A 13,203-nucleotide genomic window follows, 5' to 3' on the forward strand; every position below is an offset into this window, starting at 1 on the left:
AGAGCAGCCAAGGAGGCCTGGATCATAGTCAGATGCTATGCCACTTGTTCCTGTTTTACTGTCAAAATTGATCATACCAGCTTGGTAGGGAGCTACAGGAACAGTGTAACTCAAAAAACAACCTGTGGCCTCATAAGTGGTTATGCCAGCGCCCACAAACCTTCATTCTACCAACAGGATATATTCTCAACTACTGTTTCATAATTTTTTTAAGGAAACTTACTCTAGATCCTCGAGCAAGGTTGCAATTATCCAATTCTCAGAGACAATAAGTTGCATTGTTTGGCCACTATTTTAACCAATTACCCACTAGGGTAATATTAATTATACCTTAAGAAAAGAGGGCAGATGAATAGATCTCTATGGTGACAAATTCTGAGGAATTCGATTCTAGAGAAAGAAGATAGACTGCAGTGAATTCTCTAAAGAGGAAATATTCTTCCAATTGCTAGTAAATACACTGGAGAAACAACAGTCTTAGAATGAAAAACTAATATATGTTTGGTCAATCTCTGAATGCTCTGAGCCTGATGCACTCCTAACCATCCCTTTCCTGCCACAGCCACACCTGCAGGAAGACAGGCAATTGGTCAGGTTGCACCTGCAAATGTCTGCCTACCAACTCTGGTGTCCGGATGTTCTCTCTCTTGCAACTGCATGAGAAAGAAAATGGAATGCAAATAATGATGGATTATATGAAAATAATACTGAGGATGCTGTCAACATCGCTCACTGACTCATGTCAAAATATTTTACCCAGTAGCTTTCTAACCCATCATTTCCAAGCTACATAGCTAATTTTTTTTAAAAAAAGAACTGTCCCACATTATGAATCTTACAGAAGAGTAATTTTTTTCGAAAGAGGTGTGTACATGCAACTGACTTTGTGAAAAATGAATCCCCAAACCTCAACGAATTCTCTATCAGAACTTGTAAGCCAATGTAAGCTCCTGACACGCATCATAAAAGCCCCATATAATATCATAAGCCGTTGTTTGTCTAACTCTCCACTGTGTCTTCTGCTTTTACCCAAAAAAAAAGGGCAAGATTTGATTATCTCCGCTGCATCAGCCAAGACAGCAACACCAGCTGTTCTCATTGTGCAACCTCTTCCTCACGGCCTCCATGTTAATAACCTGATCATTCCATTTTCTCCTTCAACTGCCGGCTGCAGCACCGCGAAGAGACAAAAACCTAGGCCCATCTGCAGCAGCTGTAGGCACTGAACTGTGAAGCCACTGGGGATTTATAAACTAATCTGTAACACAACACTGCCTTGTTTTTACAAGTGAGAGGCCACATTTGCGCAGACCTGGTCTTTTCTTGCAATAAACTGGGAGCTTGGGAGAGTTAGAGGGTTAGGAAGAATGAAAACAAGATATCTTATCGTTTGCTTGGAAATGTTTCCCCAAGTATTTTCATAGATTGTTTTGAATTCAATTAAGAGGCAGGTAATGGTTAATTTTCATAGAGCCACATATATGAAAAATGAAGGTAGTTTTTAATTCCTGCCAGACAATAACTGATATTTAAAAAAATTAAAATCTCTTGGTCCCAAAGTGTTTCCTCAAGGGTTTCTTTATACAAAGGGAGGAATTCTTGAAATGGAAAATAAACCATCTGTGGAAAATATAAGCTCCTGTTTCACTGTCTTTTCATAAATCTGAATAAGTCTCCAACTGAACTCTTTCAAATGTTTCAAACAGGTATGTTTAACATCTCTCAGGGGAAGCAATAGCATAGAGACCAATCCTTGAATGGAAAATAAAAACAAAAATCTACATCTGTTAAAAGATGAAGTTCTGAGCTGCCCAGACCTCAAGGAAGACAGCACCTGCTGTTCTGCTTGAGGGATGAATTGCATTGTGGGAAGCCACAGCTTGAAAGGAGACAGGTGACAGCTGAGTGGTATCTCCACTTATGACACTTGGAATGTCTCGCACAACATTCATTGCCACATTTGATTTATATGCGCTGTTATAATCTGCACTCATTACAATCACTTAGAACAACACTACAGGCCTCGTTATGGACTGTGTGCTGTTTGCCATCAGTCTTTAAGAGGTGTAGTGCTCAATTTGCCCACTGACATGAAAGGTCTTGACCTTGAAGCTATTAGGGAGCGGATTAGACACAAGTGTGATCATGTGTGCAGACATAAGCAAACCAAATTAATTTCTGGCATAGGGATGGAGCCAACAAGACCCTGTTCTTAGGGCACCAGAGAACTTCCTCAAATCCCTGATGAGCTGAGCTAATAGCATGTTTAAGGGAACCCGGTTTTGAAGATGAAGCACATTCATGGTATTTAGAGGGTTATTAATCTAGTTTCCCCACAAAGTGTTTGCTTGGCTGATCAGATTAAGGAATGGAGCCTCAACAGTGCACCCCCACCACAGCAGGCCCCAAGAAATCTGTGATACTTCACAGCCTTGGACATATTGCACCATGTGTACCCAGCTGCTTCAATAATTAGCTTATGAATGTATCAGCTGGTTCTGTGATTTTTATAAATAATAACTAACCCACGGAGCAGAAAGATTGTGGGGAGTCTTACTGTAGCACAATATCCTAAGATCCTCCTACCTCTTCTACTAAGTGCTGATCTTCCCTACAAACGGAGCTCCTGTGATGCCATTTATAAATATTTATTTTGTATCTGAAATGGCAGTGTATTTTTTTGTCAGTTTTCTTCACGGCAGCCATGATTTGCTTCCTCCTCACTCTGATGCACGTATTTATGTGCTTATCTTCAGGAAATCTATCCTTCCACCTCCCTTCCCACCTTACCCACCAGCCCATTTGGGATGCTCATCTCTGTTTTCTCAATAGGGTCTCTTATTAGCTTGTTTGGTGAGTAATGAATGGGTGGGGGACATGCCATGCTGTTGCATGAATGTACATGTGTGTAGCCCACCACAGAAGACATAAAGGGTCCCCACGTTGGGATTCTTTCATTTATATAATTTTTGCATGCCATCCAAGAAAGTTTTGCAGTATCAGGCAAAAAAAAAAGTGTAAATGTCAAATAAAACAGTGACAGATGACAGTATTCTCTATTGAATAGCACGGTTTCTGTCGTGCATGTTCAATGGAACTCATGAATTATTAATAAACAAATCTCCTTTTTCTGTTAAAAATCTCAAGTAGGTTTTTTTGTTGTTGTTCCCTGTGTTATGCGGAGCATTCCAGGAGAATTATTTTCATTTCAGAAACGCTGGTGGAGAAGTTCATCTGATTTCACACCTTGTCTAGTTCTGTGAGTGGGCACCAGGAATCAAAGACTACATCCCTCTCTATGGTATTTCTTCCAGTTAGGTTGTAAGTTTTGACCAGATTAGTTAAATATTCATAAGTCCATTTAGCTCTGGCAGTCTGGTAAAAGTAGGACTAAGTGAGTTATAAGTGTTTGAGCCCAACTACAAAATGAAGATAGTATTAAACTTTGAACCCTGAGACCTGACACACTTTTTCATTAAATAACTGGCTAATCTTTGGGCAAGTGATTGCCTTGCTGGAGCCTTGAGCCTCTGGGTGCTTAATTGAGAAGAGAGAGGCTAACAGAAGATGGTCTCTATGTTCCCCGCCAGTTCTGCTCTTCATGATCTGTTATCTTGCTATCTGTTATAGGTAGCAGAGAGTAAATAGCCAGTAGGGTGAAAGATACAATAAGAAACTTCAAGATCTGTATCACTAGTAATGGCCAGGATGAATGCTGTGATAGGATGCTATAAGGTGAGAGGTCGAATCTTGGAATCTTTATTAAAAGGCCAGCGAATGCATGGTGGACTCCTGTCTCAAAGACCAGCAGCCAGCAAATACATTTAACACTGTTAGGAAACTGAGCCATGAAGGCCAGAAAGGAAAGAAAGAACAAAAACAATACCAACAAACTAATTCAGCTCCCAAGGAGAGATGAATTGGGACACCATGGTGACCAGGGAAGTGCCAGGAGATGGGACATGAGCATGAAGACATTTGGCATGGTGTAATGGCATCTGAGCTGGTCTGAGCCTAGACAGGGTCAGGTCAGGGGGCAGGATCACAGGAAACTCCCAGTCCCAGGCACTGGACTGAAAGGTTTAGTAACCTATCCTTCAAGTACCCACCCCTGTCTCCAGAGATTCAGGTACACCCATCACCTGGGAGGCCAGGGAGGGGAGATCACCTTCCTCCCACCATGAAGACTAGATGCCATATCTTATATGGATATATTCAGGTACAAGCTCAGGTACCAGAGGAACTTTTCCATCTAGGGAAAATAGGCCTCAACCTTCTATATAGGGGAAATCTGAAAAGCATTCAGAGGCAGGTGATTTAAGCCATTTAGGAAGAATCAAGGCAGGACCATAGAATTCTTTTATATTCAAAATTTTCCCAAGGCTATGGCATCTGCATTTCTCTGAAGCAGAGTTCTCCAAGCTCACCTCGAACTAGGCATCTGCATTTAACCAATGGCTTCGCTCACCTTTAAGCTTTTTAGCACTGCGTGTAGAACTCCCTCCAGCCAGCAAGAGGTACTAGGATGGCAGTAAGAAGTCACTTGGTCTCAGCCTCCTTACTTCAGGATGCACCATGAAGGACACAGTATCATATCGGAGGAGTCTTTCCCAAAATGCATAACCTCAGTCAAATATTGAGAAAACCTCAGACAAACCCAAATTCAAGATCTGCTTGACACAACAATCAGTCAGAACTTTGCAAAAGTGGCAAGGTCATAAAAAGCAAGACTAAGGAACCATTGGCAGGCTAAAGATGATCAAGAACAATTAACAACTAGATGCACTGTGGTTCTTGGATAAAACCTGTTATCCTGGCCCAGAAATTGGGCATTAGTGGGAAAACTGGAGAAATTAGAATTAGGTTCTAGTTTTAAAATATTTAAACAATGTTAAATTTCCTGGTTTTGAAATTGTACTATTATAAGAAAAATTGTCTATGGTGAAATAAGGTGTCAACATTAGAGGAAGATAGATGAGAAATAAATAGTAAGAATGCAAGTATCCATTCTGTACTACTTGGATGATTTCTAAGTTTAAAACTAATTCAAAATAAAACATATTTTAATCCAAAAAGTACATGGGACTTATTTAGGGAAATACCAATGGAACCTAAGTGTAGTGATCCCTTTAGGGATTTGTGATGAAAACTCTCTTACCTTCAAAATCTATTCCAGAGAACAGTGGGAAGACTATTTCCCTGCAATCAGTGGTTTAAGAGTTCCTGAACATTCAGTGCATAAGCAAATACTATTTATTAACATCTCATTTTGCCCTTAAACAAATACCTTTCCCTCAGTAGCACAAACAATTCTAACCACTGAACCTTTCTAACTGCAGGTGAGGTGACATGCATGCTAGTCAAGATATAGTTTGTTTATAACCCACATGTCCCTGAAAGTTGAATGCCAATCTGAATTTACAAAGCAAATCATGTTGCAAATGCACCAGGATTCCTTACTACTTGAAGATACATACTACTGATTATTTTTGGCAGGTGAATAGTAACTCCATAGTATTCCTTTACTAAGCTGATATTTTGATAAGGAGCATGAAGGAGGCAACCTTTAGTTTACAATTCAGATGCTTTTCAAGAGGTAACAATAAGGACCATGATTCACCGCCATCAATTGCCCTGTAGACCTTGTGAATCCCTGTGGATGCTGGTACCTTTCAACCTCATGCTGTTGCCCTTAGCTGAAATGCCTCATACATAAACTTGTGATCCCAGGAGATGCTGTATCTCAGGGTTTGGCTGACTGGATCTGTGAGAAGTAGTTGCTCACTCCTGTCTGACCCTCAGGCATTATGTATATACTTTCTCCGAATTTGATGACTGTTACTGTCAGAAGTGGATACTTCTGCATCCCCATCAGAACAATCAGCTTTTTGATGGGAGTGGTGGGGAATGATTGGTTTCTTAGTCATTCTGGCCTTTTCAGAGCAGAGTATGGTTCTTTACCCCAAGTAGATGCTTCATAGATGCCCATTTGATTGAATGGAAACTGCTATATTATACAGAAATTAGCTTTGAGGAATACCTTATACCTCAGATTCTGAGTTATTGTTGAAAAGGAGCACTTATTTCAATGAGTAACTGTTAATAATGTTCTAAGGTTTTCTCCCTTTCTAATACATGATCATTTCATTGTAATCCTATAAAGCCTAAGGAATCATGGAAAGCATTTTAACTGATAGGACAAAGAATTAACTCTTCCTTCTTTCCTCTCCCATGTTTCCTATGTAATAAAAAGTGCTTAGGGGAAAAGATGATGCTAAAGTCAAGAACACCACTCATCCTAGCCTACATAAGGTTTATTCAGAATTAAATCATGTTATTGGGTATTAATTAAGACCCACAATGGACTGATAGCAATAGAATACATTGTTCATAAGCCTCTATAAGAGTTTTCATCCCAAAGAGCAATGGCATATATTATAAACAAATCTGTTTTCATCACTTTAACCATTTTCTTCTGTGTATGTCTGTGTGTGTGTGTGCGTGTGTGTGTGTGTGTGTGTGTGTGTGTGTGTGTGTGTGTGTGTGCTGTTTGTTTTCCATATGGAAACATTTAAACTTTCTCGGGTTGAAAAATAAATGGAAGAATAGCAATATCTATCAAAAATAAAGGTTTAAAATCCCATCAAATCAATATCAAAAACAGTCTTCTCAAATAACCAGGTAAGTTTTTTACGAAACAGTAATACAGTCTTGAGTGAGTTTGAATTCTAATTCTAAACCTTATGTTTGAATGATAGAGGGTAGAGGGGGCGCAAGAGATGAGAAGACCAGGAGTTCCTGTCCATGGTACTGAAATGCAACTGTGTATAAAGTAACATTTTCCCCCATGTGCCAGAACACCTGGGTATGACTCCAATTTCTCCCCTTCCTGGTGGGTCTTTTCCAAGAAAGAGAGACAGAGGGTTTGAGTTAGCAAGGGAGAGAAAGAGAGAGAAAGAAAGCAAAGTAGGCATCCAGGTGTGGTGGCACCTGTGATCTCCATCCTGGAGAGGCTGCAGAAGGAGGATCATGAGTTGAAGGCTAGAATGGACTACATAATGAGACCCTGACTCAAAAAAATAAATCTGTGACAAATTTTCATGATATTTCAGAATAAACACAAACCAGCAATGAATACCAGTTCTTAAGCTCACTCTGACCTTTAACAAAAGAGGGTAACTCTTGCCCTGGTGAATAAGGCTGTGTGTCCTGGATGGCAGGACCTAATCTCACCAATCACTGCTCACCTTGCTGTGCTAACAGCCAGCTGAGGAATGGATGCAAGTTACTTGATGGTACTTCACCCCACCATGTGGCCCCTCTAGTGTAACTCTAATGAATGGGGAAGTCGGCAAATGAACAGCTCCTCAGGAGGATGAGTCAGGCTCTTGCAGCAGAAATGTAAAAGGCCACTTACTCACCCACATCTTCAATACCGAAAATGTCAGCATATGTAACCAAAAGGAAATGTTTTCTGAGTGCCTTAAAAGAAAATTCTTATTATTAACCACAGACAGTCGCTTTCTAAGTGGAAGCACATAAAGTCCCCAAACAAACTTTTGTAACTGTGAAAGGATTTCTCCTCAGCTGGTTGAGACTCTTCTGAAGTGTGAAATGAGCCAGAGAATATTCAGCTCTTGTTTCTTAGTCACCAAATTCTCTTTTCATGAATCCAATAAGTGTCTATTAAAATAAATAAACCCCCTAATGATTCGAGATAACCTAATCAAGAAAACTGAAATAGATAAGAGGCTAACGACAAGGGGAGACTTGTCAAGGCTCCAGCGAATCCCTGATGAGGAGGTCATTGCAACCTGACAGAAGCTATGTGCCTAGCATCTGGTTACAGTTCAAGGTTAATTACATTGCACCTTGCAAGCAGTACATAAAAATGATCTGTTTTTTTTATTTTCCAAAATTGTATATGAAGTTCTAAACAGCATTTTCATGGGGACCAATTCTCAGCTGTGTCTGGGCTACCTTTTGCATATCTGACAAATTTCTAAGCATGTGTCTGCCAGAATTGAGTCTGTATTTGAGAGTAATGAAAACTTTCTTTAGCCTCAAATCGCCATTCTATTGTCCTCTTTACCATAGATACATGGGGAGATATATACCTACAGATATATGCGCATACACATACGTGTATGTATATGCATACGATACTATAAAGATTTGATATGCCTTTACATATGTAAATGTGTATGCATACATGCACATGTAGATGGGCAGATGCATTAGAAAAAGTCATTTATGTCTGCCAAAAAGAGAATGAATGTAGAATCTTGTCCTTCTCCATTCAAATACTAGCAGTATATTAACAGCTAAATACACTATGCTAAAATGCCAAGCAGGAAACAACCACTCCCTTACTATAAATTTAGGTTGCAGCATTATGACACAGCACAGGGTACTAAGCAAATTTCCTCAAGAAATTGAGAGGATGTGGTGGGGTCTGAGATTATGGTTAGCACAGAAAACCAGGAGTAAGACTCCTCTGAAAGACTGGAGTAAGGAGTAGAGGAGTCAAGCAAGTGATTAGGATGTGATACTGAAGGAGTATGGCTCTGCACATGTGTTTCTCCTTAAATGCATCCCTTCTAGGTGCTCAGCGTGCTGCAACCTAGTCCAGACACTATGAAAAGAAAACGATGAAACAGTCTCTATTGCAATGTGGTAGGAATCTTTCATAGATACTAACATTCTCCCCTGGAAGAATCGTGATTTTACTGGTCTCTTCCCAGCATGGCGTGATTGTTCAGAGAGGTGCCTTTAATATGAAAACAAGATTTGCTTCAAAGTCACATGTGCTTTTCCAAAGGCCCTGTGCAATAACTCAACCACTGATTCTGCAGCAAATCTGAGCTTCAAACCAGTATGAAAATGTTAGCACCGGGTTAAAGGTATTCAGCATAAAACTAAGGATGCCCATAAAGGGTAGTTTTACAGTAGGAAACATTAACATAATGAATCATAATAGTGGTACCTAATTCTTCCTTATGAAGTTGATATCAAACTCAAGATCCCATGTAAATTTCTGCTGATATTCCCTCAACAGATCTCAATTCTTTGAAATTATGCTACACGTAAAAGAAGGGGAAAATGAAGGACCCACCATGATATTCATGCTCTGTTATGCTGGCTGCACACTTACTGGGGCCTTTGAAACATTAAGATTTATCTTTATTAACATAACAAAGGAGCTTACCCTTGTTACCTTCTAGTAGTTCAAGCCTCAGGATCTGCCCGCGCACACACATGCACACACACACACACACACATTTTTTAAAAAGATGGACAAACAAATTGAACTGACATTTCTCCAAAGAAGACATAAAAATGGCCAACCAATTTATGAAAAGGTACTGGATATCACAAATTACCAGGGCAATGCAAATTAAAATCACCATAAAATATCACTTCACACTTCTTAGAATGGCTATTATCACAAAGACAACAGCTAACAAATGTTGGCAAGGGTGTAGAGTAAAACAGATTCCAGTGCAGTGACAGAAATGTATGTTTGTAGAATTATTATGGAAAGCATTGTGGAGGTTCCTAAAGAAATTAAAAATAGAACTACTATATGATGCAGTAACATTTTTTCTGGGTAAATACTCAAGGAAGAGAAAAGGCATAAATTATCATTTATACAAGTGTCATTTCATGAATATATCTGCACTTCCCTATACATTGCAGTATTATTCACAAAAGCCACAATATGGAAGAAATCTAAGTAGCTGTTGATGGATGACTATGTAAAGAAAATGTTATATATCTATAAATACATGTATACCTATAGGTACACATTTATAATGGAATATTATTCAGCCCTAAAAAGGAAAGATTCTGCCATTTGTTACATGGATAGACCTGGAGGACATCATGTTACATGAAGTAAGCCAGACACTGAAAGAACTACACTGTATGATCGCACATGTGTATGGAATCTAGGGGAAAGAAGGTTAATCATATAGAGAATAAGTGTAGTTTCTGTAGGTGGTGGGGAGTGGGTGAGAGAAGAACACAGCATCTCAGCTTTTCTGCTCTCCTAATACGCAGAACAAGCACAGAATACTGATGAAAGGTTTTTCTCCTTGGTTTGTTTCTATTTTTCTAATAGAGAAGAAAAAAACGGAGATTAAAATAAACTCCTTTCATTTCTCTCTTTACTCTATTTTTACCCAAATGTAGGAAAATTGAGTCTTGGGGTTTACAAACTAATATAGATTCATACTCTTCTTTAAAAAAGGAAAGGAAAGGAAAGATCAGATGATCCTGTGCACGCTATGATCTAAAATACACCTGAGTAGAAAGAGTGGAGAGAGCCAGGTCTGAGGCTGTAACAGTGTGAGTGGCTGGATAAGGGGCAATTGATTCCATCTGAATGTGACTACAGATTAGGTCCCCAAATACCTGCCATCCCCTGGAGGAAGGCAGGGGGACTCCTCAGATGACTGACACAAAAATCCCCTGACTTCACTTCCCAGATCGCAGGTGGCAAGAAACAATGGGAGAGGCTTGAGGGATAGGGATGTGATCAGAGGTTTACTGAGGAGGAGGAGCTCTTGTAGTCACTCGCACCGAACGCTGGGCAGTTATTCTCTGGTAGCCCTTTGTAAGAGAAGGTAGATGCTGGGGAAATTTAAAAATGTCCTACACATACTTCCTGCCATCATGGCTCCTGCTAAGGTCACTTCCCCTCTAATGGCATAGAGAACAGCTATCATGTATTCTTGTCCTATGATCTGACTCTTCTGCAGAAGGAAAAGATTGATCTTTAGAATTCACGCCAAAAGCGAACAAACGAAATACAAAATAGAAAAAAAAAACTTTATCCCAAGTAGCTAAACTGACCCTAAGTCAAAACTGAAGGAAAATTAGTAGGTGCAACGTGCATAAGCACATCTTTCCTTCTTGTTTTGTTCTTCTATGTCTTCTTTCCCAGGAAGCAAACGACCAGGGTCAGATGGAAGACACCTGGAATAACTACATGATGGACTGACCTGTCTAGGACAGAGGGTCTGGCCATGAGCTGGGACTCCAAAATGCATCCTGACATAACCCATGCACTAGGAAAATGCACACCCACTTCTCAGTAGTGGATTTTCATGACCACTCCTTTGTCACCCTTTCTGCTCCTTTCCTGAACTGCCTCCCCCCCACACTGTGCCGGGCCATGACACAGTTACAGCCCTCGAGGACCACTTGAGCCTGACTCTTAATTCCTCCTGAAAATTTCCTCTCATTTTCCTAACTCCTTCTTCTGAGCTCCCTAAACACACAGGGAAGTGTTCACTATAATTTTTAACCATTGATTATAGCAATTCATACCAACCAAGAATGAGGGAGATTTAACAGAAGTTCCTTTCTATTTCAGAAGAAATTTCTAATGGAGGAGAGGGTTGTTACACATATCTGAACGGAGCCTTCGGGGCTCCCAGCCTCCTCCGGTTCATAAGGGTTCCTAATGAAAGGTTTCACCAATTTGGCCTCCATGAGGATAAATTTAACTCTTCCATCACTCTTGAAAACTTCTGAACCGTCCCATGAAATAATAGAAGGCAGAAGGAATTAAGGAGAGGAGAAAGCTTTTGTGGTCTCTGTTCTCATAAACTAATGGAGTGCTTGTTTCCCCTAGATGAGACTTGGTAAGCATCTGAGATTTTATAAACCAAGTAGATGGGCAACTGCTTTCATCAAATAAGCTATCAAGTTAAAGTAGGTGTTTACAAATGAATAACTTTTCCTTTACTAAACTACTCTTGAAACTATCGTTAAATTCACTTTGCTCATTAGTGTCATTTTCACAATACATATTTATGTATCTATTCAGCTATTTGGAACAAGGTTCCCAAACATAAATAGCAATTGTCCCCTGAAAAAAAGAAAACCTCCAAAGTGTCTTATCCCTACTTAGGCTCCATCTTTGCCTTCAGCCTGTTTATTCCCGGAAATATACTTGCCTGCAGAACCTACACACTAATTTCTTCAATAGGCACCAAAATACCCTTCTGCCAGTTGGCAACCACAGCTTTCAATCAGCCACCTGAATTACTTTTGGGAGGCTGGAGGCATCGCTAATTCCAATAGCTAGCATGCCAAGGCACCCAGAAGATTACAGGCATTTAAAATCAAGTTCTCAGACTGTGGTCTTCAGTTTTTCTTGAAAGATGCTTGTAAAAGAAAAGACCCAGTGAAACTTTGATATTTGCATCAAGTCACAACTAAGGGGCAGGTTTGCAAAATCAATTGTGCAGCTTTTATCCTCACTGCACATTTACCACATATGTCCTTTATTACACAGTGGAAAACCATTAAATGCACAGTAGTTTTGCCAAGTGGCATTATGCATTTAACAGCTTTATTCGCTTAACAGCTCCAACTCTCATTATATTTTGCCATGTGGTACATGGGATTTTATGCATTTAACAGTTTAAGAAGGCTCTATGGTATTTTCTTTTCATGTATTTCATACTATGGTTGGACATCATCTCTTAGCAAACTGTATTTCACTGATTTCATTGACAAAAAGAGTCATAGTTAATCTGGAGAAATGGTTACATTGAAATTGAGAAGGGAAAACAAACATTTCAGTCCTCTTCAAAGTTCCTTGATATTCTTTTACTCTCCCTTTATTACCATCTGAAAATAACTTAGGTTACCACAAAACTGCAGGTTGAAATAAAAAGCTAACCTCTAAACAATATAATTAGTCTAAATATAACATTTGTCGTTTTAAAAACATATTTCTGGAACCTTCCTTGCTTAATAGAAATATGGTATGGGTAACTTCCACACAGCACACATGAGAAGATCTGTTAGAGAGATGGTGAACCCATTTTAACATTTACATATGTAGGAATGAAAACATTTGTCATGCAAAGTCACAGAGGAAATCAAGCTCAAATTCAAAGGACTCTCAAAATTAAGCTTTAACTGACTCTCCTTTCCTTCACGCATTAATTGCTTATCTTGGTAAACAAGTGAGCACCTCAAACTGACCAAGGAGAGATTCTACAGTCAGAAAGTAGTTGTCCCTTTAAACAAATTGAGAGTAGATGCCACCAACTGTTGCTGCTTTCAGAAATTAAAAAAAAAAAAAAAACACCTAAGCATCTGTCTGCAACTTTCCCCTGGGCATTGCATTCTCCACAATCCCGACACTCTGAAATTTTTTACTGGGTAAGCTTCTATGTTTTC

At 39.5% G+C, this 13,203-nt stretch overlaps 1 protein-coding gene across 1 annotated transcript in view; it reads right to left on the reverse strand.

Moving 5' to 3' along the window:
- The window catches only part of Satb2 (SATB homeobox 2), a 179,444-nt gene that overhangs the window by 36,513 nt on the left and 129,728 nt on the right, over positions 1-13,203 (reverse strand). The window lies entirely within an intron of this gene.

This window comes from Dipodomys ordii, unplaced genomic scaffold, assembly GCF_000151885.1.
Source record: "Dipodomys ordii isolate 6190 unplaced genomic scaffold, Dord_2.0 Scaffold1, whole genome shotgun sequence".
NCBI lineage: Eukaryota > Metazoa > Chordata > Mammalia > Rodentia > Heteromyidae > Dipodomys > Dipodomys ordii.